The sequence below is a fragment of the Schistocerca serialis genome, chromosome 1 (genome assembly GCF_023864345.2).
Source record: "Schistocerca serialis cubense isolate TAMUIC-IGC-003099 chromosome 1, iqSchSeri2.2, whole genome shotgun sequence".
Taxonomy (NCBI): domain Eukaryota; kingdom Metazoa; phylum Arthropoda; class Insecta; order Orthoptera; family Acrididae; genus Schistocerca; species Schistocerca serialis.
The window spans coordinates 972913779-972919922 of record NC_064638.1 but is presented as its reverse complement, the minus strand read 5'-3'; the positions used below and the strand labels follow the sequence as shown (position 1 = coordinate 972919922).

The 6144-nt window shown below is 43.8% G+C and overlaps 1 pseudogene; it reads right to left on the bottom strand.

Moving 5' to 3' along the window:
- Positions 1-612: 612 nt before the first annotated feature.
- On the bottom strand, positions 613-730 carry LOC126428266 (5S ribosomal RNA; annotated as a pseudogene).
- Positions 731-6144: the final 5414 nt, after the last annotated feature.

Sequence of the window (6144 nt, the reverse complement as noted above, 5' to 3'; positions counted from 1 at the left end):
GTCCACTACTCCACCTCGTTAACCATGCGAAAAGTTAGAGTTCACAATAGGCGCGCGTCTGCGTACCGCTCAGAGACTAAGTCCCGCGATACCGCAGAAAGCGAAATTTTCTAAGTCGCTTCACTTCCTGGCTGCCTAAGGACCGATCGTCCGCTTTCGCTTCTGCATCCGAACTGTACCCTTTGGTGTCTCCACTGGAACTGTATGTACTCTTTGGTGTCTAGACCAGAACTGCCCTCTGTTCGTCTCCGACCGAGTTTCCCACGCGTCGAACATCTTCGCTCAACTAACTAGCGCAGTTCGCTTTCCTGAATCCGTCCATCTGATTGGCTACAGCTTATGCTACATTACATTTTAACATATTTAAATAATCAAAGCTTGACCACTTTCACATTCTGAATAAGCACTAAACCACTCCGTCGTCAGGCCACGAGTGGCCTACAGGGACCATCCGACCGCCGTTTCATCCTCGGTGGAAGATGTGGATAGGAGGGGCGTGGGGTCAGCACACCGCTCTCCCGGTCGTTATGATGGTATTCTTGACCGAAGCCGCTACTATTCGGTCGAATAGCTCCTCAATTGGCATCACGAGGCTGAGTGCACCCCGAAAAATGGCAACAGCGCATGGCGGCTTCGATGGTCACCCATCCAAGTGCCGACCACGCCCGACAGCGCTTAACTTCGGCGATCTCATGGGAACCGGTGTATCCACTGCGGCAAGGCCGTTGCCCACGTTCTGAATGCTGTAACAATAATATCAATTACGTAATGAACGTTAAATTCTTATACATATAGCCAATACAATTTCGTTCTTAACTTTGAATGTCACGGCCAGTAGCCTTGCATCAATGTGCTTTCTCATAAATAAATAAAGAACAAATGTAACTATTGTGCACTACACCTTACAACAAATATTCTATTACCTAATGATGCAATAAGGTGTCATGCTGTTATCGTTCAATGTGTTTTGTGTGGAGGAAATGATGGTCTGATGCTTAACTGAAAATATCGATAATTTATACTATATCTTTTATACAAACAAAGTTACATAGTTGATACTTACAACATTTGTCATTCTAATGATGCGCTTCTATATGAAATGTCGATCGTTCAGATGGACCAAAGTGTTCAAATCTTGGCATTCAGGTCTTTGTCACAAAACTTGTTAATTTCGCTTTAACACTAAATCCTAAACTGTTATAGATATGATCCATATTCAAGTTTTATTTGGATCACCATGAAATCTTATGGTAGATGTTGTGTTGTTGTGGTCTTCAGTCCTGAGACTGGTTTGATGCAGCTCTCCATGCTACTCTATCCTGTGCAAGCTTTTTCATCTCCCAGTACCTACTGCAACCTACATCCTTCTGAATCTGCTTAGTGTATTCATCTCTTGGTCTCCCTCTACGATTTTTACCCTCCACGCTGCCCTCCAATACTAAATTGGTGATCCCTTGATGCGTCAGAACATGTCCTACCAACCGATCCCTTCTTCTGGTCAAGTTGTGCCACAAACTTCTCTTCTCCCCAATCCTATTCAATACTTCCTCATTAGTTATGTGATCTACCCATCTAATCTTCAGCATTCTTCTGTAGCACCACATTTCAAAAGCTTCTATTCTCTTCTTGTCCAAACTATTTATCGTCCATGTTTCACTTCCATACATGGCTACACTCCATACGAATACTTTCAGAAATGACTTCCTGACACTTAAATCAATACTGGATGTTAACAAATTTCTCTTCTTGAGAAACGCTTTCCTTGCCATTGCCAGCCTACATTTTATATCCTCTCTACTTCGCCCATCATCAGTTATTTTGCTCCCCAAATAGCAAAACTCCTTTACTACTTTAAGTGCCTCATTTCCTAATCTAATTCCCTCAGCATCACCCGACTTAATTAGACTACATTCCATTATCCTTGTTTTGCTTTTGTTGATGTTCATCTTATATCCTCCTTTCAAGACACTGTCCATTCCATTCAACTGCTCTTCCAAGTCCTTTGCTGTCTCTGACAGAATTACAATGTCATCGGCGAACCTCAAAGTTTTTATTTCTTCTCCATGAATTTTAATACCTACCCCGAATTTTTCTTTTGTTTCCTTTACTGCTTGCTCAATATACAGATTGAACAACATCGGGGAGAGGCTACAACCCTGTCTTACTCCCTTCGCAACCACTGCTTCCCTTTCATGTCCCTCGACTCTTATAACTGCCATCTGGTTTCTGTACAAATTGTAAATAGCCTTTCGCTCCCTGTATTTTACCCCTGCCACCTTTAGAATTTGAAAGAGAGTATTCCAGTCAACTTATGGTAGATGGCAGATTAAAATTATGGTGACTTCTTTCCCTGCACTATTACAGAATTAAATAGTTTTCATAAATGTTTCCCTCTATGGCCGATCTTAGGTTCGCCATATTTAACACTGCTACGTCTGCTTGGTCACAAAAGCCTTCTACTGGGTTTCCCTATGACGTAGGTTCTCGTCTGTCTCACTCGTACACTACAGCCCTTAGGCCTCAATAGACAACAGACGCCTATGTGTTTCCCCATTTCGGGGTGAATCTGCGCCCTTTGTGGCATACGGTCTTGAATGACATGGTTCGTTTCACAATTCCTGAAGGCTGACTCTTTCGGCCATATACTCAAATGAGAGCAAAATGCTAGTTAACTCACAAGTTCTTGATTTACTTGTCAGTACGCTTAACTAGTATTGTTTGTCCTATTTTATGATAAACAGACTTGTGCCATAATTTCTGTAAAAGATCAATCCCGTATTGATATATTAATCAACGATCAACAGTTGACTATAATAATGAGAAAGCCACCATTTCATTAAATTACTTCAGAATTCAATTTCATTCAGATTCTGATAAAAGTGATAACCTTTATCTCAGTCTAACAACAACAACCACAGTCAAATGGCAAAATCAATTTAGCAGACGCATGGGCCAGGTAGTCTAGTGGAAGGCTCACTAGTAATAGTGATTGCTGTCAGTAAACTCATAGTTGCCAGTAGCCTTTCAAACCATACCGCAGGACCAGTGTAGTCTTGTAAGTCTTAACGTACAGTTTTGTAAATTCAATTCTACATGCCCAATTCAATAAATAACCGTAAAAATTGTATAAAAATATAAAACTTCGACAAAGTTTGTGCTTCTTTATTATCTTTTGTTGGTGTTCTACAAATGTTTTGAGACGGGTGTGGCACGCCTGCGTCGCGTACGGGGTACTGGTAATTGGTGAAGCGAGATGGTGACACCCTTCCAGGCTTACACCAAAGTGGAGGAGAGGAGTGTCATTAAATTTCTGTTAGCTGAAGGGTTGAAACCAATCAAAATCCACCGCCGGATGGCAACACGAAGAAAGTTGTCGGAGTCGCACTCAAGTGTGCAAGTGGGCGGGTAAGTTCAAACGGGGCGTAACACGTGTTGAAGATTCACCACGCCTAAGACGCATTTCATGTCCGCCCCGGTAGCTGAGTGGTCAGCGTGACAGACTGTCAATCCTAAGGGCCCGGGTTTGATTCCCGGCTGAGTCGGAGATTTTCTCCGCTCAGGGTCTGGGTGTTGTGTTGTCCTGATCATAATCATTTCATCCCCATCGACGCGCAGGTCGCCGAAGTGGCGTCAAATCAAAAGACCTGCACCAGGCGAACGGTCTACCCGATGGGAGGCCCTAGCCACACGACATTTCCATTTCCATGTGCAACCACGTAGAACAACATTGCAAGAGTTGGGTAGATGCGATAAAATAGGATATTACGGTGAGTAATATTGTAGCAACGATTAACATTAGTGTCAGGTAAGACCACCATATTGTTCATGACTTGCCGATATTTCAGTGAGTGACTGACTGGTGGATTGAAAACCATTTGACGTCGGAAATGATGCTAAAGGACATGGATGTGTGCATGAGGCTTTTGCGACAGTACGAAGCTGGAAGGTAGGCATTTTCCCCGTATTGTAACGGGTAACATGCTGCGTCTCCAAAACCCAAGAAAATGCGAACTGAAAGAGGTGCTGGTAAGGTCATAGTGACTTTTTTTCTGGCCATAACGGATCAGTTGTAGAACACTGCGTCTCGAGAGTTCTGAATGTGAACAGTGCGGCTAATGCAAACCTTATGCGTGAAAATTTGAAACCAGCAATTTTGAGAAAGCGATGCGGTCTTGTGTCGGGGTACGTCCTATTACTGCAGGACAACGCGAGGCCACACATTGTTGGCGTCACATTATATACCATCAAAGACCTCAAGTCAGTCTGCTTGCCCCAACCCTCGAACTCCGCGAATTATCACACTGATAACCTACTTAGAGAAGCTCCTAGTGGCTCAAGGTGCGCTGATCGTGAGGAAGTCCAGCCAGCAGTGCATAACTGGTAGCGCACAAGCCCCCATGAATTCACCGGACATGATACTGAGAAACTTGTGCAATGCTGGCATAAACAGATATAATTTGAGAAGAATTACGTTGAAAAATAGATAACTGTTGTATTCCATTTTCGTCACAAATTGTTATACATTATCCCACATTTTATTGAATGATATTTGTACTATCTTTGCTCAATATCTGGGTCTCTGACCAAGACGTAGACACTTCGCTTTGTATCGTACTTTTGTACAGCGTCGTTGTAAATGGAAGCGTAGAGGTATGACAAGGTCATTATCTTTTGTTTCACCAGTTAACGACCATTTTATTAACGACACTGTCACTGGCAAAATATCGATCCCAGAGTTTCGAAGACCTCCAGCCAAACATAAACAGGACAATAGAACTGCATTCGCCCAACAATGAAGATAATGTAGGTTTTGATGCCTTATTCTCCATCTGATGTCACCAAACGACATGATGATGGGCTGGAAGATCCACTGCTGACGCCACTCTGATCAGTACGGTTGTGATTGGCGGGCTAGTGGGACCATTAGAACACTGTTAAGACTGAGTTTTATTGACTTTAACAAATAAAATAATGAGGCAGCCATTCCTCTCTCTGTCGTCCCTGGCCAGTGCTGACAAGTGGACGGCGGCTTGTACACAGGCCACTGAACTGGCACCGTATGTTGCTGACAGCAGGTCCATGTCATCCCAACAATCTTTAGTGGTCACGGTCGTTAATTTCAGTGGTGTGTTACTTCCCTCCACGTCATGGGTCCCTAACGACTGCTCCCTGTGCTCACGTCACGTCGTCAGCACGTAAGACAGATGCACACGAGTTACAACTTGCTGCCCTTTGACTGGAGTCGGACAGCGGCTGACACTGTGACCCTGGACCCCACCAGTCAGCAGGAGCGCTCCCAAATGGAAGGACTTAGTGCTGGCGGCAGGTGTAGCCCGGTCTCGAACTCATGGCTGCTGCTGGTAGTGCCCAGTCGTCTCGCTGTCTGGCATTGATCTGATGTCGTTACGATGCTATTGGTTTCTGGTGACGAGAAGTGGTCCCGTGTCTCGAAATTTAGACTTGTTTCTATGACTGTGGTGCACATTGTTTTCCCAAAAACCCAGAACGTTGTCATGTCGCCCATAACAAGAGACTTGCAACTTGCACTGGTTTGGGGACAACTCACACCTGGCTACACGGTTACTGCTGTGCGGTGCAGTTTACTATTGCGTTCAGCTATTCTGGGTTCGCGATGCAGTTGCATGTATGTTACTGTGACCCGCTTGTCGTCACACTGGCGGCTATTGACTAACAACAGTTAATGTATCGCTCCACTGCAGCTTTCGCTCTACTTCTCATTATTTTTGTTAAAGACTAACAATTTTTTTAAAAAGGCTGAGTGGTGACACTACACAACAGACGTCACCGTATGCTAGAAAAGATATACAACCATTTGTATTAAAAAGCTACATGTTTAGAGATTGCTAGATCACAGTGGTGGAGAGAAGACATAGATGTGACAACGATCCGTCGGAGAAAGCTTTGAAAGCAAATAGATAGACGTTTCCACTTCATAATACGTATATTGTGCATGTGAGAGACTGAAGAGAAGAAAAAGACATAAACGACAAAGAGAGAGACACAGATATCGAAAGGTAGATGCACAGTTCCTCAGAGATTTCTATAATGGCTAACAAAACTGAGAGGCACTAATTACACTCAGGGGAAGCGGCAATTTAACTCGCGAACGGCGCGTGACAGTCT